This window comes from Coccinella septempunctata, chromosome 2 (assembly GCF_907165205.1).
Source record: "Coccinella septempunctata chromosome 2, icCocSept1.1, whole genome shotgun sequence".
Taxonomy (NCBI): domain Eukaryota; kingdom Metazoa; phylum Arthropoda; class Insecta; order Coleoptera; family Coccinellidae; genus Coccinella; species Coccinella septempunctata.
The window spans coordinates 6,697,577-6,722,481 of NC_058190.1; the positions used below are offsets into that span (position 1 = coordinate 6,697,577).

The following is a 24,905-nucleotide window of genomic DNA, read 5'->3' on the forward strand; positions in this document are numbered from 1 at the left end:
TTGATATTCTTTTACTATGTCATTGTTTTCCACCGACCAGGAATAGGGTTTGTAGTGGAAACCGTATATATCTTTTGTTTTCAGAATTCATAAATTTTATAATTCTTCCCGTACTTTTTCGGAAAAGGTCTTTCAACTTGTTCCGTTTTTTCTTTTTTCGATTGTTTCTGTCTTTTTCCGAGCCAGTTGATTGGCCGAACAATTAGAGTATATCCAATGGAGAGACGAGTTTTCCATACTGGGGCAGGTTTTCCGCAGAGAGGTGTACTTCTTCGAGGACCGGCGCTGAAGGTCAAGAGTGAAATTAGTTGAGATCGAGATGCCGAGAAAAGTGTGTAAGAAATTTATTGTGCAGTGCAGTTGAAATTACGACAAATTTCAAAGTTTAAGTCGAGTCACTTGTAGCATTTTTATTCCTTACACAGTGCATACCTGGGATGATATCTTCACTATTTTCCGCTTTCTTTAGTCCATTTAACTATCTGAAAATACCGAGCTACCGTTTAAAATTGATAATTTTAGGTTATGTAGATTGCCGATTTCCTCGACCGTTGGACCGCCGTTGGGTCACAGGAGGGCCCCTACCGTATTTGGTTCTTATTTTGTTAATATTTTACTGATTTCCGACAGATCAAGTTACAGGTTGACAGCTTCTTCCGACCTGCTGTCCGACAGGCAGCTCTCCTCAAATTCAATCTGGATACATTTAGATATTTCAGTATGCTCAAAAGCTCACTCTTGTTCGGGACTTAGTCGCTCCTAGTTGGGTTTTCAGTGTGTGCGACCATAGACGTCTTTATGTGGTTGTGACCACAAAGTTTTATAACTCATTAATCGAAGATTATAGAGTAGAAAGATGGGAAACAAAGCGACTAAAATGATGTGAGCGCCATCTGTGTTTCAAATGTGTTTCTAAGACCCTAGGATTGGTTCGAATATTAATTCATTTGCGGATTAATATAAAATTTTGAATGTTTTGATTCTCGTACCGCTTTTCGTTTATCTAGCTCATTCTAGTTGCTGATTATTGAATTTTTTTTGTTTAATTTCGTGGTGAAAACCTCTAAATATCGCTCGAAAATTATTGCATGCTGAAGAAATGTGAATCAACAAAAATGGAGATCCCGAAATTAAGTTTTCTACTTTACTAAGGAAAATGGAAATGGTAACATGTGACTCGGTCATTCATGGATTTTCATTTTCAGTGCTTTGAAGTGGATAAAATTTTCAGGGCGTAATGGCCTGCAAACACTAGTGACTATACCATTTGCCGTGAACATTTTACTGCAAGTCAATTGATAACTGTTCATCCATGTAAATATATGGTTGTACGCAGAAATCATCCCTTGCATGAAAAGTCCATTTTGGCGAATTTATGACTTTTATAGGTTCGTCCATTCAAAGATTCTCCATTGCTACTCCTTGAATATATTCAGAAATGCAATGGTTTTATTGATTTCGATTGACTGTCAAATTGTTATTTCGAAAGTCAAAGTTTTATGACACCTGCTGTGAGTGTTTTGTTCACTTTTATATTTATTTATATTGCGTTATAAAGAGACCATACCATAAAGAAATCCTAAGAAAAATATAAAGAAACTATACTGATTGGCTAACATACATATAACCCTGTAAGGTTTTTTTCAATTTTGCTTCTGAAAATTCTGTAAATAATATTTAAGTAACTGAAATGTGTATGCAATGATGGTTTGAATATTTTGGTTCATATTAATTTCTGATATATGTATATTGTATAAATTCAACTAAGATTATAATTCAAAACAACGTATTGCACAGAAATAACACCTTCGACGTATAGCAGATCACCATATACTTTTGTGTCCTAGTCGAAGCTTTATTTGTTGTCCATATAATTTCAACTTTATTAAATTTTTTATAAATTGCAAATAAAAATTTAGCACATCCAACAGCATAGTTCATTGAAATCAATTGATTCCAAACAATGTCCAGATCAAAACAAACATCCTGGTCACAAAACAAAACCATACTTTGTTTTGTCGCTCAGGATGTTTGTTTTCCGGTCTAAACAAAGTCGATATTGAAATTGAATATAAGGAATAGAATTCGAATTTCGCGCCCTTCAATTATAAAACAAAAAACTTTTATTGAACCTGCATTGAGAGAGAGTACGTTTCCAGCGCCATCTTATTGTCAAATGTGTTTTCACTGGCCAAAATGTAGTAGGTTTTTAGTACTAGAGATATGAGGGCGTTTCCTGCCTTTCTAGGGAAAGGTGGGGCAAGACGGGGTAGTGATTCAAGATGGGGAATCCCTACCATCTTTTAAGCTGAAGTTATCTAATCTGAGACTGGTACAGATTAACATGAGGCTAACATACCTCTCTCAGTTGCTTAAGTGTCGTCAAATTAATAGATCAAATTATTGCTTGAGCGCATGAAAATGAGTATTTACGTATTTTGCTATCATTCTGTTCTGTTTTCTTCGCGTGTTTAGAAATTTTTCGAATATTCTATTCTAACAACTTGGACTCCTGAAGAGACAGTGTAAAGTGGACGCTAAGGTAAGGATTAGTTTTTAGGTTGTTGGTAACCGGTTTTTCTTGAATGTTACAGTTTGTGTTAAAATGATTGAAGGGACATGATGGGGTTCTCAAAGTCGGGGTATCCCATCTTACCCCCGATTATATTTAATTTTTTCTTTCTTGTTAGAAAAACTGATAGAGGACAATGGTCGGAAGAAAAATGAAGAATGCAATTTCCGCTGTTACCAAGAGTCGAAATTAGTGAGCAATACAAACGTCAAATACAAATGCAAACAACAGGAACAGTCCTCAGCCCGGTTGTTCACATTGCCAAACAGAGCAAAGCCCTCGAAAACCTAAAGATAACCAAGAGACCGTATTCGCAATTGTTAGTCCAAACCAGTTGCTTCCAGTACCTGTAACAACACAAACAAAAAGATTTTCCAGAAAAAGAGGAAAGACAGCAATTATCACCTCCTCACCGTATAAATCAGAATTAGAAGAAGAAATTCGGAAGAAACATGAAGCAGAGCAAGAAAGAGAAAATTAAAAAAATTAAAAGCGAAACAAGATAGTGGGGAAACAGAAAATGAGAGAAGCTTTGCAATCGAAGAAAGTTTCAAGGCAAAATAAGAAAAGAGCCATCTTGAAAAATGCAATAAAATGAAACGAATGGGGAAAATGCCTTTTTTCTGTTAATTTCTTCTTTTTTTCCAAACCTTCAGAAAATAAATTTTCATTTTGCTGTTGTTCCAATGTTATATAAGTAGTAGTTACTTCAATGCATAATTTGTTTCTCCTCACCATGAAAATAATGGTTTAATTCTCAGACAAACCTCAACTACCCCGTCTTGCCCCACCTTCAACTACTATATAATCTTTGTTATTAATAACAAGCCATTTATGAATTCCCAGATAAACAAGTAGATTAGGTCAAGTTACGTTAGCCTTGTTCAGTTACCGCAGAGTGCGCAAAAGCTCCTGACTTCTAATCTTTGTTTTCCCCATTCTTTTGAAACATTTTTGAAGCGCAACATTGATTTTTGATTTCAATTTTCCGAATCCTTGAGCCACCTCTGGCCGGTACCTTCACAGTATGCTATGTAAAAGCTCCCCCCCTTCACCCCGCTAGTCATTTTCCCCGCCAACTTCATGCCTTCGCCGCCGCCTGCTAAATATTTTACCAACGGCGTTCCACCAAAGTCGTGTAGTTATTCAGATTTAATAATGTAAGAATTCAGACATGTATACGGTGATATCGCCCGTTGCATGCCCAAGTAGTTCTCGTGCAAAGTAACCCCGTCCTGACCCCCCCGCCGAGCATCTCCCGTCTCTTGTTTTACACAATGTTTAATAACATCAATGGGAGAGTGAACCACCGCCAAAAGAAGCATTGTTTATGGAGATTAGGGTCACATTCTGTATCCTATCTCCGGAATGCCGGTACTGGGGCATCGTGTTATTAAAACGAGATAATCGTTGGGGGTCAATAAGCTCTGCCGTTTTCAAGTCATTTTTCCACGTTGCTCAATTTAGAAAGAAGGGCACCGCTGATGATCCTGATGTAGAAATTTTGCCTGAATAATGAGGTTTTGGTAATGAAAACATAAATTGTAGAAAAATGTAGCTACACCTAATTATGATTAAATATGATGAAAAAATATTCTTCGAAATTCGAACATTATTCTTGCATATTCAAATCTCCATGGAAAATTTCGTCAATCAAAGGTCCTTTCGTTTTCGTGAAAACTGTAGCACTTTTCTACACTTGATTTTAGTATTCGTTTGCTGATTGAATTTACACCGGTCTAGAGGTAGTCCTTTTGACTATGTGTAGATAAACTACACTTCCTCTACAGTGGTGTAAATCAAATCGAGTGTAGAAAAGTGCTACACTTTTTATACAAACGAAAGGACAATTCACTCAAATTCAATCCTAATAGCAATTTATTCCAAGGAACAGGGCCGCATATTGATGACAAGTGGAAAATTCACGGTAAATCGTGAATCGTAGTCGATTTAATTATCAAGCTTGATGATTCAACATCTTCTGCAGAACACACAATTTTTTTTTAAAATGTCATAACTTCATTATAAGGGGTTGAAACTAACAACCCTTTAAGATTTTCCTTCAAAAATTATTCCGTGGGATAGATTTCCGAAAAAAAAATTCTCTTGTGGTTTCCCAATCTATTCTGGAGGAAAAAGGTCTCCTGCAAAATTTCGATACAGTCCATAATTTTCTCGGAATAAATAAAAACTTACAGGGAGTTCTTATTATTGTTCATTCCATTTCGTCGCATAAGTGTTCCAAATAATAGCATGAATATTGTATGGAACTACTGTATTGAAATTTTGCAAGAGACTTTTTTTCTCCGGAATTGAATGGGGAACAAACTATAAGATAATTTAATTTTTCGAAAATCTATCCCACGAAAATAATTTTTGAAGGAGAATCATTAGGGGTTGTTATTTTCAACCCTTAATAATAAAGTTATGAGATATAAAAAATTGTGTGAGTAACGTATCTACTTAGTGCGTCATATTATGTTTGGTTTTTTTAGTTTTTTTGCCCAGAGCATACGCCATTTTGCTACTCTCACCAAACCTTACCTTACCAATATAATCTAAAACGAGCTGTATCCTCGAAGACTGAAGATAATACATTTTGAAAAAAGTAGTTATTTATACAACAAGTGAGTTGAATGAATGTTTATTCATGAGAAGAAAGTTTATTTCTTCGTGACAGTTTGGTGAGAATAGCAAAACGGCTCTGGGCAGGAAAACTGAAAAACCAAACATAATATGTCGTATACAAAATTTTATCCCATTTTGAAGAAAATTCAAATAATGAATATTTTTTAGAGGAAATATATAATAATTCAAATTCATATCAGGATATCCCTTCGATCGATGTTTGCAATGGCACTATGTAATTAATTGTTTGCAAGTGACAATGAAAATTATAAAACCGTCAAAAATTCTTGATACGTATTTCGAAAAATGTTGAGCGGTGACGACGAGGTTGTAGTTCCCGAGAGCATTATAGAGGAAGCAAATGAGGCAGCAGAAGCAGTTATTCCATTGAAATCAAAAACTTTGTACGAAAAGGAATATACGGCATTTTGTGCCTGGAGAAATAATAAGAAAGCCAAAGGTGTCAACGAAAAAATAATTTTGGCTTATATTTCCGAAAGGTCCAAAAAAGTTAAGTCGTCGTCTTTATGGTCCTACTATTCGAAACTCAAAAAAATGTAGGCTCTGAAAAAAAAAATAGACATCGGAAAATTTTACCAAGTCACCGCTTTTTTGGAGCAACATTCCAGAGGATACGTAGCAAAGAAATCGAAAGTATTCACAAGAGAGGAGTTTAGATGCCGTAAAGGTAAAGGTAGTTTTTATTACGGGTGTTGCTGGAGGGTTGATCACAAGCGACTATGTCTAAATTATGAAAATGAAAAATGTACTGTCCAGCCTATAGGTTTGAATTCATTTTCTAAAATGCCCGCTAGAGTTTGGGTCTTTCTGATGCTGAACAGGGCACAGTTTCAGGCGATCTGCTACAACCCTACTCGCAAATTCTTGGGCAGATTTGACAGTATTGAAGAGACATGGTGGATGGCGCTCAAGTTCTGTTGCAGAAGGATATATTGAGGATTCATTACAGAACAAAATCAATATTTCTGAACAAATACTTGGTGGGGTGACTAGAACCGGAGTTTCTGATGCAGAAGTGGATATTCCAGCAGGACCTGAGAATTCCACAAACACATGTGCTATTACGACTGAGCGTGTTTCTTTTGAAGGAGGTGCAGGTTTTCAATTTCATTTTGAAAATCTTCATAATTGTTATTTCTACTTCAATGAAAGAAATTACTGTTGAATAGAATTTTTGATGAAGTTATAATAAACTTACTTTAAAATGAGTCTTACCTGCATTTTGTATGGAAAGAATAATTTCCAGAAAGTGAGTGGACAATATTTTATTTCACTAGTCGAATAAAAAAAATTTAATTCACTCAGTGGATAAACGTCAACATACCTTTGTTACCATGCGTTGAATATTGTCGTCTTTAAACGTCAAAATGGGATAAAAGAAAATTAACTATAAAAATGATAAGGAGAAAATAAGAGAATTGGGAAAACGTATGCAGAGGTAACATGTTACCAGAATGTTCAAAGCAATTATAAAGCAGGTACAAATTGGAGGGTTTGTGGGCAAATATATAGAGGAGAAAACTGGCTTTTTTCGCATAATGAAAAAGAAACATTGACCTTGAATAGAGAATGTATATTTTTTGTTAATTACTTTAAGCGCACACACAGTATTAATATACCATAGTGCGCCAAACTGTTAGCAGTAGGGATAGTGTTATTAATTTTATATTCTTTGTTTTGTTGACATTTGTTGTATTTTTTTGTGTATATATGTGCTATCATAAGGTATATTTGAAAGTTGTAATTTAATTTGTGGTACTGTTACTATTGCTGAATAAATAAATAAATAAATAAATAAAATAAACAAATGATTTTATGAAGAAAGGTGTACGATGATAGTTTTCAACGGTTTGGAAAAATAATTTTTCATTATGCATTAATAGCCAGTTTTCTCCAATACAGGGTGATTCTTTGACTCGTACAAATATTTTAACGGTTTTTGAGGTGAAAAGTAACACTTTTTTCTTTATCATTTGTTCTGAATTCTCAGTGTAAAAGATACAGGCTATTGAAAATCCATGAAAAAGTTTTATTTTTAATTCTATCTCAAAATGTTTTTCATTTATTTGAGTAATCTTTTTCGAACACAAGATTTCACCCATGCTTCCAGTTCTCTCATTAAGACCATTACGTACTATACAAATACCGAAAATTCAAAGAAACCATCTTTTGAAACTCAGTTCGACGCTATTTAATGAATATGTGAACGTTTTTTAAGATAAAAGTATTCGTCATATTTAGTCGTATAATGCGCCGTTTCTGAGAAATTTGAATTAGAAAGTATCTGCGAAATATAAAAAAAATGGGATACTTTGGCTGAATACAACTCTGTTGAACACATTTGTGTAGTGTCGATTTACCTAGATATTCTGAAGGTAATTTTGTTTATCCAGGAGTGGCACGGCTCATTATGAAAGCTTAAAATGGCAATATGTTTTTATCAGGGCCGAATCGGAAAAAATGGTATAGAAAAAATATTTTTTTCGGCCTCAATAATCTACTGTTGAAATATTTGTACGAGTCAAGGACTCACCATGTATATTTGCCTCCGATTAAAACATGCTCTATAATTGCTTTGAACATTCTGGAAACTTTGATCATTTTCCTTTAACGAAAGTAGAGGTTATTGATTGTTAATACAGGGTGTACCAAGTTCGAGGGCCTATTAGACGTTTTTGGAGAACTGGACCTATTTGAAATCTGAAAATTTGGATTATGATATTGTCCGACATTATCTATAGAGCTAAAATATTCTTGAAGCCGCTAACTCATGTCAGTGAAAATCATGGAATTCAGTCTTCAACTCAAGATGAAAAGTTATTGTTAGTTAACAAAATTCCAATGCAAAAATTTGAAGTGGAAACTGTGTTCGACACCAGAGATCTTACAAAATGTACCTAATTTCCGAATCGGAATTTTCGATCTTGTATGGTTGCGAATGGGGCTCAATTAAATTCGAATGATTTAGTGGTATTCTGTGGACAATGAAGTGGGACGATCAGAAGAGAAAATGCATGCCAAACTACTGAGCTGAGGAATTCGGGTGGAACACTTCTGTGAAGAAAATTCAAAGACGTTCCTCACACAATGTGATTATTGTCTTGTGGGAAATAAAGATTTTTGAATTTTTTTTTTTTTGAGACCCTTAAAAAGAAGTGTAATCGACCCATGTTTCATGCTCAAAATGGCGTTGTAGCGCCCGTAGTAGTGGGTTTTTAAAACTTTTGAGTGATGCAAAATGTAATGCACATATCAAAGATTATAGAGTAGAAAGATGGGAAACGAGGCGACTAAAGCGATTTGAGCGCCATCTGTGTGTCAAGCGTGTTTTTAAGACGCAAGGACTGGTTGAAATATTAATTTGAGTGCCCTTTGCAGAAACATATGAAATTTTTTAAGATTTCAGACGTCAATTTTGAACAGGTTTTGAATGTTTTGATTCCCGTACCGCTTTTTGTTTATCTAGCTCGTTCTAGTTGCTGATTTTTGAATTTTTTGTCGTATTTCTTGGTGAAAACAACAAAATATTGTTCGAAAATTATTGAATGGTGAAGAACGGTGGATCAAATAATATAAAATGTATTTTACGAGATTAAGTTTTTCACTCAACTAACGAAAATGGAAGCGTAAGTATTAAAAGTCGTAACATGTGAATCGGTCATTCATTGATTCTAATTTTCAGTGCTTCGAAGTGGATAAAATTCTCAGGGCTTGAAGACAATTACTTCAGCAAACAGTACTAACTACACCATGTGCAGTGAACATTTTACTACAGGTCAATTGAGAACTGTTCATCCACGTAAATTGTTGCATGCAGAAAGCATCCCTTATGAACTTCCTATATTAAGGGAAAATTATGATCTTTATAGGTCCATTCAATGATTCTCAATTGCTAATCTTTCAATATATTCAGTGGCGGATTTACCATAGAGGCTAAGTAGGCTGCAGCCTAGGGCGGCAGATTTCAGGGGGCGGCGAATTTTGGGACAATTTTGCTTGCACTAATTATAGAAACTGAAATACTTGTATTTCATAGATATTTTAATATCTATCTACATCTGATTTTCCCTATTTATAAAAAAAAACTGACCATCAAGTAGTGCATCATTACTATTTTTCTGTTCCACTCTTATTTCGGCCGCTTTGGACTCTATACTGAACTTTCGTGAGGTTGAAAAATTTTGGTGTAACCAGATTCTGAATCGTTGGGATGTGTTTCTTCGGTTCCTACGAAAACACAATTCAAGAAATGTTTGTCCAGAAGTTCGTATCTATGGCTCTATTGCCTCAATTTACAAGGTGAGCAAAATTCGTTGTCTGCTGAGGGGATCTCGAGAACTATCAGAGCAAGAAGAAAACGGATGACACATTATCTAGTTCTTTTTTCATGACCAATCCAATTCTGAAAAGAGAACCGGCCTATCATTTCTAGATTTTTAGTTATAATCAAAAATTGGGGTTTTGACGAATTCGAGAAGTTCTCATAGCTTTTTTGTGTTTGAAGTTACATATCTGAAACATACTTCCTTAGTCACTTTTATACGTAGATTCTATTGACAGAATCTTCTTTTCCAATTCAAAAATTACAAATTCAATTTAAAAAAACGAAAGTTCGCCTAATGTTTCGAAATGAAAAAATATTTGGTGCTCGTCAGTGGATTCTACCTAAAAAAGGGTCTGTAGAAGGTTCAAGTTTCAGATCTATAACTTTTTTTTTTAAGACAAAAAAGTTATGAGAACTTTTCGAAATCGTCAAAATTTCATTTTTGCTAATAACTCAAAATCGGTTTTCACCATTCTTTGTTTTTCTGAGCTCGAAAATGTGTCATCCGTTTTCTTTCAGCTGCCATAGTTCTCGAGTTTCCCTCAGTAGATAAAGAATTTTGCCCACCCTGTATACACCATCGACTTATTGTTCGGGTGAGAGAAGCTTTTTTTGCTTGAAAAAGGTGAAAAGTTAGGTACCTAAGAACCACATTGAGCCAAGAAAAGCTGAACGCTTTGGCTCTTTCGTGTATAAAGTCATAACTAAACAAATTTTCGTATGACGACATCGCAGAAAGATATTTTAACAGCGGGTTTCATAAAACTTATAATAGATTGTGCGATCAACGCTTGATTTCTAAAACGAAATCACTGAAACTTTTTCATTGCTGAATATATTGAACAAGTAGCAATTGAGAATAATTTAATGGACGTATGAACATAATTTGATACGAGAATGATATTATGAATGATAATGACGATTGAAAACAAATTGACCTCTTCTGTTGATCAATCAAACGTTGATTCCCTGATCAAGCTTTATGAAACCCGAGGTGAGACTTTTATGACTTACGTTCCTATTTTATTGTCATCGTCAGTTAGATTGTGGCGATATAATACATATAATAATATGAATGGTAGGGAAGGTCTTTTCTTTTTTGTGTCCCTGCTTAGTTACAGCCCCCTGAAGATGGCGTCCGAAAAGCAGTTTTTGTTTTTTTTTTATTGAAAATCAATGAACTTTCCTGTATATATATATATATAATCAAGCAGATATTTTATACGGGCGGGAAGGCATCAAAAAAATTTTGGTTCTGTTCGTCTATGATAGAAAGGGGTAGAAAAATCCATCCCTGCTCCTTGCTTCGCAAGAAACTTTTTCGATATTCATATCTTATAATAAAAAATTAATTTTGGATAACTTAATCCATTCTCAAAAAATCATCTTGTGATTTTTGTCATATATACTCATCAAGATGATTGTGTGCACAAACGCAGAAATATTCGATATGCACTTTGTTTACGGTCTTCTTTTTCCGTGAATTTTTCCAAGAAACTACAATAGACCTCATTTATTAGGAATGGATCAAGCTATCCAAAATCAATCTTTTATTTTGAAATACGGATATGGAAAAAAGTTTCTTGCGGGACAATGTTTAGGGGTAGCTTTTTCTAGCACTTTCAATCATAGAGGAACAGCACCGAGATTTTCTACCTCGAATAAAATATCTGCTTGATTTCGTTCTTGTCAGTTTTTCGATTCGCAAGAAAAAAATTGAAAACTGCTTTTCGGGCTGTAACTAAGCAGGAGGACTCAGAAAAGAAAATTGCATATTAATTTTCTGACGAAGAATCACCCCCTTAATTTTTTTGCAACTATTCCTATGGACCATGTAACCATGTATATATGCTATGCCATACTTAATGATAATAAATTTCTTCTTTTCGTTTGATATAGAATTTATCTATTCTATTTTGAACTGTGTGCCCAACAAAAATGAACCAAGTTTACTGAATGTATATAACTGTGTGACTAATATCAAATAATATATCCATTACTTTACCTTATTAGAAGTCTATGACTAAACTTTATTTCATTCAGACATAAACGTTCTATTTCTTGTGAAATCTCAACATAATCGTTGCGTTGTAAATATGATCTGGAAACTGGGACACATCGATTCCCTAGGTCACAATAATTATGAGTTGTTATTAGGACCAACGTGTGCAAATCCCAAAGTTACATTTTCACTGACACAAAAATTGTCATTAATATTTTGAACTAAATAATTATGGTAAGGGCGGCAAAATTTGAATAGCCTACTGGCGGCAAATATGTAAATCCGCCACTGAATATATTCAGAAATGCAGAGGTTTCATTGATTTCCATTTGGGAACCGAGTGACTGTCAAATTGTTGTTTAGAAAGTCAAAGTTTTATGAAACCTGCTGTGAGTGTTTTGTTCATTCATTAATCAATCTGTTTATTGTGTCACAAAGAGACCACATCATAAGGAAATCATAAAAAATTCTATAAATAATACCTACATATTATGTAAGTAACTGGAGTATGTATGCTATGATGGTATATTGAATATTGGTTCATATTAATTTCTGATATATGTATATTTTACAAATTCAACTAAGTTCATTAATTCAGAACAACCTATTGTACAGAAATAACACTTCCAACGTATAGCAGATCACCATATACTTTAGTGTCCTAGTCAAATCTTCATTTATGGCCCACAATTTCAATTTTTGTAAATTTTTTATGAATTGCAATTGAACATATAGCACATCCAACAGCGTTTTTCGTTGATATCATTGATTCCAAACAATGTTAAAATAAAAACTAACATCCTGATCACAAAACATAACCATACTTGTGTTTTGTCGCTCAGGATGTTCGTTTTCTGATAGAAAAAGAGATCCCCTTGGATTAAATTAAAGGGCGCGAAATTCGAATACTATTCCTTAATAGTATTCGAATTTCGCGCCCTTCAATTAAAAAACAGGAAACTGTTATTATTAAAAGTTTTTCTGTACTGACAGTGCGTTTTTAGCGCCATCTCATTGTCTCGCGTGTTTTCACTGGCCAAAATGTAGTCGGTTTTAAGTACTAGCGATATGAGGGCGTTTCCTATCTTTCTACTCTATAATCTTTGGCACATATCATATAAAATTTTGCAAATCATTAGAATATGAGATATATCGGTGGTGGCTTTTTTTTATTGGGACACTCTGTATGAGACTATTCAGGAAAGTATTCGATGAAAAAGTAGCGCATTGAACGCGTGTTTTTCATTTATATTTATTTGCCATTATAAGTAAACCATAATTATTATACTTTCAATCACAATTGATGTGTGACATTCACGATGATCAAAACTGTCAAATTAACGGTTATGACGAAAAGTCGATATTGTGCTCATTTTGGCAATTACCGAAACTCAAATTGTTGGACAAGGGGTTGAGCAGGAATTCATCAGGAAAATCACTTGCCGACAGATGAAATGAAATTTCGCCGGTAGTGAGTGGTTCGGAGAGTGCAGGATGGATGAGAGCTGGAAGTAATAATTCGCAAATTAAAAACCCAAGCTACTCATTAAAATATCTCCTCTCGTGGCCCGGCCATATGGCCCTTTTTCCGTCGTCCCTCCACACGGCTCACTGCGACCGTTACGGCAACAACAGCAGCGGCGCTAAGAGGAGAACGGAGCCATAACTCACGAACACACGGACCTCAGGCCCTCTCTGCATAGTAAAAAACAATTAATGAAGAACAATAACAGCGAGTGCGATATGCATGACAAAGGCGGAGAGTGAATTCGAAGAGCGCTGCATCAGAAAGCTACGAAATTAAAAAGACGGCCAACGGAGGAAATTCGAACGTCATCGTACTCCCCCCCCTCCACCTCTCCGAAAACGCTCAAAATACTGAAAATAATTACGACTGAATTGCGATGTGTATTCAAAGGAAAGTGGTACGGAACTGCATTCGCGAAGAGAATCATTTTTTGTCGGAGTCGTGGATGCGAATAATGATGGCGAAAAAGTGGATCAGGAGGAAAATTGAAAATCTAAATTTGGCGATGAACGTTCCTCATCGCAGGTTACTCCGTGCATTATTTCTTCTCCGTCTCTTTTCGCTTATGGCTATTGTTGTAATGGAAAGCAAACATTTGAAGTTGGAAGAATTATGAACAGGGAGATTAAATTTTAGAGGGTATCATAATAGTCCTGTAACTTTGTCGCCTGAAACTATGGGGTAGTATGCGTCGAATCTGGTAGTTCTGATTTTTTGCATACTTGTTTATAACATAACATACTTTATTGATCCTGTAAGACACAATACATATAGATAGTGTATGGGACATGTCAGATAAAAAAATTACATGGCAATTAAATATTCATTAGTTTCATTATACTGGTTATTCAGATCAGGAATTCGGAAAAATACTCATTGACTGAATAGAAACATTTCGACGTTAGAATAATCTTAACCTCCTTCTTGAACTGAACCACATTCAAGGATTTTATAGATGATGGCAAATGGTTATATAATCTAATGCTTTGATACATTGGAGAACATTCGAATTTATGTGTTCTGTGTTTTGGAATAAGAAGAATATCAGAGTTTCTTGTTTCATACTCGTGACAACTTGAAACAGATTTCCAATTTGCCACATTTTCTTCAGCATAAATGAGGCATTTCAAAATATAGATAGATGGCAGTGGTAACATTTTGTTTGCTACAAATACTGTTCTGCATGAGGAACCTGGTGTTAAGTTGAAAATCAACCTTATAATTCTCTTTTGAGCGACGAACACTCTGGAAACAGAAGTGCTGTTTCCCCAGAGCAAGATATTATATATAAGATGACTATAGACCAGACTATAATATACATCAATGAGTGAACTACGAGGCAGAAGGCAGAATGGTTGTGAGCCTATTTGAAGCAAAGAAGGATGAGTTGATTTTCTTGCATATATTGTCAACATTAGATAACCAACCAAGATTTCTGTCGATATGCACGCCAAGAAATTTGGTGCAATCAGCTGAAACTATCACATTACCAAAAAGTTCAGTTTAATAGGTTCCATCTCGAGGCTATTTAGGCCGAAATGTAAACAAACGGTTTTCTCGACATTTAAGTTGTTTGTGGGGCACCATTTGAAAAACTCTGCCATCAATACTTCACAAGCTTTTTGGAGCTCATCACGACCACGAGCCGAAACCACCACCGATGTGTCATCAGCAAACAACACCAACAGAAGACATGTTAAATGACTAGGCAAATCATTTATGAAAGAGTAGCAGCCCCAACACGGAACCCTGAGGCACCACCATTTCTATACTATTTTTCTCCGAATAACATCCTCCAACTCTGACAGACAAGGTTCTTCCATTTAAAAAGTCTTGCAACCAGTCCAAGAATATTCCTCTAAACCCCATGCTATAACACTTATCAACAATGAACTTGAAGTTGAGAGTATCAAAAGCACAGGAAAGGTCAAAAAATATCCCAGCTACCTGCATATTTTTGTCTAAACATTTTTATACAATTTCAACGAAGCTAAGTGCAGCTGTTTGTGTGGAATGAGAGTTTCTGAACCCATGCTGAGCTGAGTTTAAGATTTTGAACCTACTGAGATAATCAACCATATTCGCATAGACCACTCTTTTAAATACTTTTGAATAGACACTTAAAATTGATATTGGACGATAGTTTGTTATATCGTGGATAATTCCTTTCTTGTAAATGGGGACAACAATAGATTCTTTGAGAAGCTTTGGAAACTTTCCTGATGTTACGGATATGTTTATCATATTTGCTAAGTGATGGCTAATTGCTGGAGAAATCTCTTTTCGGATCCTAACTGAAATGCGGTCAGATCCTACGTTTTTTTTTATTTCTCAATATTTTCACGGTTTCTTCAATTTCCCAAGGAGACACGGGATAAAAAAAGAAATTGGTGTTTAGGGATGGTAAGACAGTACAAGAAAGTGATAGATTATTACCATAGCAAGTGTACAGTCTTTCTCTCGCTGTGGTGGAAAAATATCCAGCAAACAGCTTAGAAACTTCTGTAGGTTCAGAGAACACTGTACCATCCAACTCAATGTACATGGGATCATTACTTTTGAACATTTCAAAACATTGGCCAATATCATCTTCCCTGTAAATTTCGTCAAATTCACACCCAGATAGACATGTTACTAGATTAAAGATACAATCTAGCCCATAAGGCCAATGTTGGCCTTATGAATAATCCAAGTTTGTGACCTTAAGAGTCGAACGCAACTTTGTCAAAAATCGAAGAAACCACGAAAAAATTCTTTAAAATTTTGGCAATTATCACCCTGAAGGACTAGTTTTCGAAAAAAATTCTTGAGGACGTTTTTGAAGTAGACTAAATTTTCTAGAATATGATACAGAAACTGTCTCTGCACACCCAATAGTTTTTGAGATTAAGGCCCGTTTGCACCGCTTACATAAAAGTCCCCCTTTGCTAGGATCCACTTACACTTAAGCGGTATCGCTGTAAGATTATTAAATTATTGGTACACTCGACTCACTTGAGGATTTAAAAAGAAGAAATTTTATATACGTTTTACTGGTCTGTCAATATATCATTTGGCCTGCTCCTATCTGGTGAGTGCCGTTTGTGTCTAATCCCAGAGTTTCCCAGTCTCAGCGTAGGTTTGTGTTTTATATGTAAGGAGACTTTAAATGCAGGTGAAGTGCGCCTAGTGAAGGAAAGAGGTGTAAAAACCTTTCTGAGTTGAGTGTTTCCTTAAGAACATTTAAAATTAATAAGCGTTTCTTGAAGGGTGTGAATGAGATATATGTGCACAGTGCTTGTCAGATGAAATACAACAATCCGTTGATTGAAGCAGCTGTTAGTAGTGGAAAATCAAATATTACGCCATCAAGACCCACGAGATCTTTCTCTGAGTAGTTCAATTTCAGAGCAGAGCAGAGCACACTGTTGTCTATGTGGAGGCAAAGAAACTGAAGAGTTCCTTGTGGCAGAAAGGAAGAAGAAGGCAGAAAAACGGAATAAGGTCATAACTGCGGAAGAGTTGTCTCTCAGTGTAACAATCTTGAAAGCAGCTGAAAAACGTTGTGATGAATGGGCTCTTGAAATAAAAGAGCGTATATATGAGAACACAGGAAGGTCCAGTGAAAATCGTCAGTATCTCTCTGTTGAGTTGGCCATGGAAGAGATTTAATCATTTCTGGAAGAGATCGTCACAAGGTCTCAACCATAGAATGATGACCAGAGATGCAGCCCCACAACATATCTTGCAAATGATTTCTTGTAGTTGCACGAAGGGTTGTGGGAAAGCATGCGGCTTCAGTCTGCAGGCACTGCAGCGGAGCCTCTTGTGACAATATACCTGATGTTGCAGTAGCATATATCTCAGAAGACGACGATATGTCCGATGTCGAAATGGAGGATGACTTATGGACACAAGAAGTCGATCACTCATCACCATCCCCTGATGGGGATATGCCATCATACGTCCATCTAGATACGGACGAACCTCAACCGGGACCTTCCAAGAGGGCTAAATTAATCAATTTTTTCTATATTTTTAATATAACTCTATTGCGTAACGAATAAACTTATCAACTTTCGTTGTAATTATCTTTTTTACTTCTTTATTCGTAGTTCAGCTTAAACATCATGGTTCACACTTCTCATTTTCTTCTTCAACATCCCATCATAAAAGTACAGGGCTTCGGTAGTAGATATAATCAGGATCAAAATTCATACAAAACGACAGAATTGCAAAAAATTGCGAAATTCCAAAAAGATGATGAACTTTGAAAGGCTTCATCTCGGAAAGTATTGAATCTACTGAGACAATTCTGGCATCGTATTGTAGCAAATTTAATCTACTTTGAAAATGTTTAAAAAAAACACGATTTTTTCGCTTTTTGACGAAGTTCGAGGTCACAAACTTGGATTATTCATTAGGCCAACATCATAAACAAGTCTCCAAAAATCAGAACTACCGGATTTGACGCATGCTGTGATGTATAAAGTTACTAGACTATAAAACTAAACGGTTGGAATTTTCCACTGTAGATAAACGACTCATTGGCATATACAGGGTGCATCACCACTAATTTAATTTGATTCAATTTAATTTAATTTATTTTAATTTACAATGTTCAACAAGTCACACCCAACTATAGAACAAGGAGTATAAGAAAAAAAATACAATTCATAGAAATAAATAAACAATAAAAGTGATACAAAGTAGGCTGAATTATTATTATTGAATTAGTTTAATACAAATCACCTAGATGGAATGTGTTTCCTGTCTGAACTATAGGGTGTTCTATTTGAGAATTTTTTATATTAAGCCTGGCCAGATATTTGAGGGCTCGAAAAAATTGCAGGAAGCTGAATTTTTGGTATATTGTTAGGACATGTTTGAGCAGTATTTTTATTTATTTCTGGACTGTTTTCAGGTTATTCGTCGTGTTAAGTTGATTTTTTCACGAAAGATCATTCCTACCTTTTTTGACGTTCAAGAAAGTTGCTAAAATTAAAGTTTTGTTTGAGAAATTGGATTTCAAAAATTGGCTATTTTTTCGAAAATTTCCGTTTACTCATGTTTTGGCTACAATATTGAAACTAATAATCATCCCACGAAGGAAGCCATGAGAAATTTGCAGAACGTTTATTCAGATTTGATTTGAGCACGAAGTCCTGTCGTCTACCAGATTCTGAGTTATCTAAAAAATATGAAAAATCGATAATAAGTCCGGAAATTTTGAGGTTTTTTGGCCAACAAAAATGTAAAATGGACATCACAGAGACAAGTGAGTATTAATATTTCACTACTCGGGGTGCTGCATGGATATATTTTCACCTTCAATAAATCATATCATTAGAAAGAACATTTTCATACTTCATTAGGGAATTACTTGTAGAGGGTCAAGGAGTGCCAACCTAATTCCTTCATCATTATTTCGTTCAAACCATATATTTTTCGTATTCATATAGTATTTTTTGCGATATGAGAAATATTTACTAAATTAGAATGGATTTCAGGTTTCGCGCTCAACATTTCAAGAAAAGAATTCGTATCGGAATGGTTGAAATATGGATCAAAAGATAGAAATTAATGTCTCCTAATCTACATTTCAATACTGGTAAATAAGGATGAAGAAAAAATATTAAATAACACACATCAGAAGAATAAAAGACGCCATGGGAAAAATGTCGTCGGAGAGCTGAAAATTTTTTTTAGGCATTTTTGCTTATATTTGATATTATTAAAACCAATCAGTACTTGACTTTTTAAGTTGTTCTATAGTCTATCTTCGTTCATTACTTTCGTGATACTTTCCCATGTGTGTTATTTCTGGGTCCGTGAAGTTAGCGAAAACTTGAAAGCACTAATTCTGAAACTATGTCAAATATTTAGTGCCTAATTGGTGCCTATTATTGCCGTATAAATCTTTGACAGCACCATTGTAGTTTTTGAGAAATTGATAATTCAAGTTCTTGGTGCTGACTTCACCCTCAGCACCAACATTTTCAAATTACCGTGAAATTAGTATACGAATATTTAGTGCTCAATTAGTGCCTATTAGTGCTTTTGGAACCAATGGAAAAAATTGAATGGTTTTCATAATATCACAGATTATTTCCTTTGGTGCTGACTTCACGCTCAACACCAACATATTGGAATTTCGTGAAAATTTTTGTTGCAATAATAAATGCCTTATTAGTTTTACAGTAATTGCCTGATGCTTTTTGAGCAAGTGTGAAGTTAGCGAAAAGTTGGAAGCACTAATTCTGAAACTATGTCAAATATTTAGTGCCTCATTAGTGCCAATTAGTGCCGTATAAATCTTTGACAGCACCATTGTAGTTTTTGAGTTACACGAAATTATCTGTTTTGATACCGTGTAGCCATCTATGGACAGGTATGCGAGTCATTCCCTGCAATAGATTCGTCGTCATTGCGTCATTCCATTATCAGCTAAAGCGGCTCACACATATGCGACTTAGGTGGCCAATCTTGATATCGAAGAATAATAGTACTATTGATTTAAGTGGGCACCGAACTATTTTCTGAATTATTTAGATAATGTTCATATAAAGTGAGGTTCTTTTTCTCAATTTTCACGAAATTCCAATATGTTGGTGCTCAGCGTGAAGTCAGCACCAAAGGAAATAATCTGTGATATTATGAAAACCATAAAAATTTTTCCATTGGTTCCAAAAGCACTAATAGTCACTTACTAAGCACTAAATATTCGTATACTAATTTCATGGTAATTTGAAAATGTTGGTACTGAGCGTGAAGTCAGCACCAAAAGAAATAATTTGTGATATTATGAAAACCATTCAATTTTTTCCATTGGTTCCAAAAGCACTAATAGGCACTAATTAAGCACTAAATATTCGTATACTAATTTCATGGTAATTTGAAAATGTTGGTGCTGTGCGTGAAGTCAGCACCAAGAACTTTAATTATCAATTTCTCAAAAACTACAATGGTGCTGTCAAAGATTTATACGGCACTAATAGGCACTAATTAGGCACTAAATATTTGACATAGTTTCAGAATTAGTGCTTTCAACTTTTCGCTAACTTCACGGACCCGTTATTTCTAATGAATATATGTATTATGTTTATGTAAATAATGAATGCGAAAACTACTACTGAAATGTTCCATAAATTCCAAAACATTTTCCTAATTTCTATTCATTATGTCCAACTGTATGTATATGTACAGGGTGCGCAAAATTCGTTGTGTATCTACTGAAGGGTTCTCGAAAACTATAAGAGCTAGGAGAAAACGGATGACACAATCTTGAGCTCTTTTTTCCTGACAAATCTGAAATCAGAATCTGACTTTCATTTCTACATTTCAAGGTATGAGCAAAAATTTATAACTCGTACTCGAAAATCATTAGGACATTTTACAGGCGCTTTTTTGTAATTCGAACATGATTTTATTGAAATTTTCGATCCAGCCATTTTCAAGATCCTGATTTTTCAAATGAAAGTTCTTCATCTCACTGCAAATTTTTTGCTGATTTCAAAAATGTATCATATGTAACTATTCACCAAAAAATTTCACGAGATAAAAATTTGAACTTTTTTCTGTTTTCTGTTTCACTATTGAATAATAAGATAATAAGTAGGTAGACGTTACCATAGTGACAGTTGAATATGCATTCATTTTTCTTGAACTCATTACTCTCTGATCCGAAATTACCGGAATTACCGATTGTCGAATCACTGCATCTATTTCTACTTCAGAATTATTGGAAATGGCAGTTAGGCAGTTTATCAATTTTTGTTCATAACTCATAATCTAGAAATGATATTCCGGTTCTATTTTCAGATTTGGATTACTTAGGAGTAAAGAGCTAGAGAAAGTGCCATCCGTTTTCTTCTATTCGCTATAGTTCTCGAGATCCCCTCAGTACACAACGAATTTTGCCCACCTTGTAGAACATAGGGTACAGGGTGTAAATGAATAGTTGCGAAAAGGTTCGTGCGGTGACTCCTTATCAAAATAAAGGGTGGGTCTTTCATATAATTTTTTTTGAGCTCATTGGCTCAGATACAGCTACCTAAAATGGCACCTGAAAAGTAGTTTTAATTCTTTTCTTAGAAACCCGAGCAGAAAACCGACGTAAATTAAACTTTCAGAAATTTTACGGAAGAGAGAAGGCAATAAAAAATGTTTGGTGGTGTTCCCCTATAATGTCAGCCTGTTAAATGTAAGAACGATGGTATTTCCCCCCCTGTACGGTTCACTCCACAGACCTGTTGACAAATTATTTTTGTCTCAAGAACTGTCACTCTCCGCAAAAATTATTATTTTAAGGGTATGATTTGAATAAGGAAAAAAGTTTGAACAATTTACCTCTTGAAATTATAGGTACTTCTGTCAGTCATATGGTTCTTCAAAAAAATTTCAGGTGCCATTTTAGGGAGGTAAATCTAAGCAACTGTTGGAAGGACCCACACTTGAGAATCAAGCCTTGAATTATTTACAATCATTCATATTTACTTATTTACACCCCTTGTACCTACACTAATGAATTTCAGTGTTTTCAGGTCGTATTTCAACATACACACATATTGTAGTTCAAGCGACTGTCGAGTTTGTGAATAAAAAAAAAAACTTATGAAAGTAATCCAGGAGATAAAGTCAACTAAATTAGGCAATCTGAAAATCAATCTCTGAACTCTGAGCATGAGAAAAAACCTAATACTCACTGCCTCCCTAGTTTCCGTATACCTAAACTCTTTAAATTTTGGCATTTTTTTAAAAACTGTCTACAAGTGCATTTAAATCATCGAGTGGTCAAGGTAAAATGTACGGATACCCAAATTTGACGCAGTAATGCGAAACCATTTCCTGTACAGAATATAGCTTCAAGTTCTACTGGTAGATACACTTCAATCTTCCTATTTTTCCATCTAATCCTACTCATCCCAATTGAAAATTAGAAAACCCGAGATACCGAAACATTTCTGATTAAAGTCTGCGAATACATTCCAGAAGTAGCCTCGAGTGGAAAGAGAAAAACAACATCGAAAAACCGTCTCAGTGACAAATCATATCACTCCTTTTCTGTTACGATGCCCGTAGCCCGATGGAAGAATAATGAATTCCTTCGGCGAACAATCTATCAGTCTAGTGATGAATACAATCCACTGACAAACGTCTTTCCGCTTGAAAATATTTCTTTGTGTGCATATCTTTCCTCCCAAGTCGCATTGTCGTCGTCAGCCTCACAACAGAGGATTCTCCTTTGTGAGTCTAGTGGAGTATTTAGATATTAATATTGGAGGTGTTCATTCCCGTGCTCGGAAATAATCCGAATAGAATCCGTAGAAAAGTTCAAGAGAAAACCATTTCATCTTCAAGAAAATCTTTAGCGCGATGGACTTTGTCTAGTCCATACCGTGGACTAGATATATCCGATGAAATATTATGATTCCTTGGAATGAAAATAATATATGCAATGAACACTGGTTGAAATTCTTAAATATCATAAGGCGTTTCATGATCAGGTACAATGTTTTCTTGTATAGATAGTCGGCATAAAACACAGATTATTCGACAAAACTTCGATATGGGTTGCATCTGATGGTATGCTACATGGATGAAAATCAATGTCCGTTCTTTTCAGATATGAGTAAAATATGAATAATTGTGACTCACCTAAAGTACTACTGAATTTCTGGTAACACAGGTAAACGGTAAAAGTTATTTAAGAAGTCAAATTCGCTGAAAGAAGTACGTTGTAAAACATGACAAGACTTGTCATATTTCAAAATTTATATGATTCTATAATAGGCTAGCCATTTTCACTGTACCTTGTTATTGTCATAGAGGCAACTTTCGATTTCTCTGGTACCTAATCATATTTTCTCCAAACGCCGAGGGTGAAAGTTGAATTAGGTACTACAAATTAAATTAGGTACCTCTGCTCGAATTGATGTTTGAATGTGAAGATAAATTGAACGAAAGAGTGTTCTTATATTGAGGTGAAGCCTTGAACTTGCTCCTGAAATCTCAGGAGGCAGTAGTGAAAGTAAACGATTGGATTTCACTTAGACAGTAAAATAGTTTATGCCAATTTTGAAATGTTTCGAACCAATAAAGTGCTGGGAGAATGTATCGCTTATCTAGGATGACTTCCAAACACTTGCTATTAGTTTACAAGGTTCCTGGAAATGAAAGACTTTTATCTGGGACAATATTGTAAATCTGCAAGGAAAACTATTTCAATCGCGACTATCCGTACTGCTGTCCAAATCTTTCTACTCTCTTAAGGTTCATTTTCATTCATTGTTGTATCCCGTTACCAGGAATAAATCTAAAAAAAAAAAAAATTAAGGTGCGAACAGACTTGTAATTTCTTAGTGCTAGTTGCGACTGTATGCCCTCCTGTGACTGAAGAGACCCAACAACCGTGACCTACAGATACTTCCACACTCCGGGCATGGATAGAGTCACCAACTAGATCTGGCCGCCGCTGTATCCTGATTGATGTAATATATCCTTAAACCGCTTATAGTGGCCTCCTGGTTTTCGGGCTCCCTCTGTGAATTCATCATACAGAGCTATTTTGGAGAGTTTTGTGTTTTGTATCCCCAGAATGTGGCCGCTCCATCTGAGTTGGGCCCTCGTTACTTGAGTCTCAATCGTTGTACAACTCGCGCGTTGCAAGACTTCTGCATTCGAAACTTTGTGGAACCATCTGATATGCATTATTTGTCTTAGATGGCGTTGTTGCGTTTGTTCAAGCTGTTTACTATGTCGCTTGTAGGGCGTCCAGCTTTCGCTTCCGTAAAGAAGCGTTGGGAGGACGACTGTTTTGTAAACAGCTGCCCTGGTCTTCAGATTGAGGTCGTGATTTTGAAACACTCTGACCTTTAGCTTCCCGAATGCCCGTGATGCCGAATTGATATGGTTATGAATTTCCGCGTCTAGGTTAGCCCTAGTATTTATGGAGCTTCCCAAGTATTTGAACTGCTCGACCACTTCTAGAGTTTCATTCTTCAGGCTGATATGTGTTTGAAGGCTTTCTGGCGGACTTACCAGGATTTTGGTTTTGTCGATATTGAGTCTAAGGCCCAAAAATTCGTATATACGTTTATAGGTGTCCAGCATTATCTGTAGATCCTCTGGGCTGCTAGCGATAAGTGCGTAGTCGTTTGCATATTGAAGTTCCGTGGTTCATTTTCACACGGCTGTCGACCAACATCGATCGTCCAACGAAGGTCATGCAGCACTATTTTTGGGTATATCTACAGCCGAGATAGGTGAGTCCTGAGTGAAATGGAACTCTAGCGTAGTCGGTAGATCTACGCAAAACATTTGCTATTGAAAGTCATATGCAGACATAAAATTTATTTATGTTTGTGCTACAAATAGCCGTTTTATTATACTAATTTGAACAAATTGCCCAGCTTTTATCTAGTGTCAATGTTGGCTAAGTGTTCCTCCTCCGAGATGCATGAACTCCTTCGGCTAATGATCTGAGCCTCCATCATTAAGTCGGAATTCATAAATAGGGGCTTTCAAGGGAAATTTATTGTTGTTTGAGTCTTTGAGTCCAAGCATGGAATTGAACCAGTTTACTATGATCATATTCATTTATTTTGTTGAGATCTTCTTTCAAGGAATGATCTGTGATGTCCGAGGTGTGCCATTAGTGAACGAGGCATCAGCTGAGTGCTACTATCTGCAGAGCTGACCGTATAGGTAAGTCTTTTGAGAAGGACAATAACTCAAAATCAAATACGACTTCGATTGGAATGAGCCAATGAGTACGTTAATAAATGGAGGTCTGAATTGTTCACAGATCAGTAGAGATATGGACGTTTTTCGGATATTCGGCGTGTTCGGG

The 24,905-nt window shown here is 35.5% G+C and overlaps 1 protein-coding gene across 5 annotated transcripts in view; it reads right to left on the bottom strand.

Moving 5' to 3' along the window:
- The window catches only part of LOC123306637, a 64,015-nt gene extending 41,200 nt beyond the window's left edge, over nt 1–22,815 (bottom strand). For all 5 annotated transcript variants that reach the window (XM_044888735.1, XM_044888734.1, XR_006536932.1 and 2 more), the window contains exon 1: nt 22,712–22,815. The gene's annotated coding sequence lies outside the window, so the exon portion shown is untranslated. The remainder of the gene's footprint in view (nt 1–22,711) is intronic.
- Between the last annotated feature and the right edge of the window lie 2,090 nt (nt 22,816–24,905).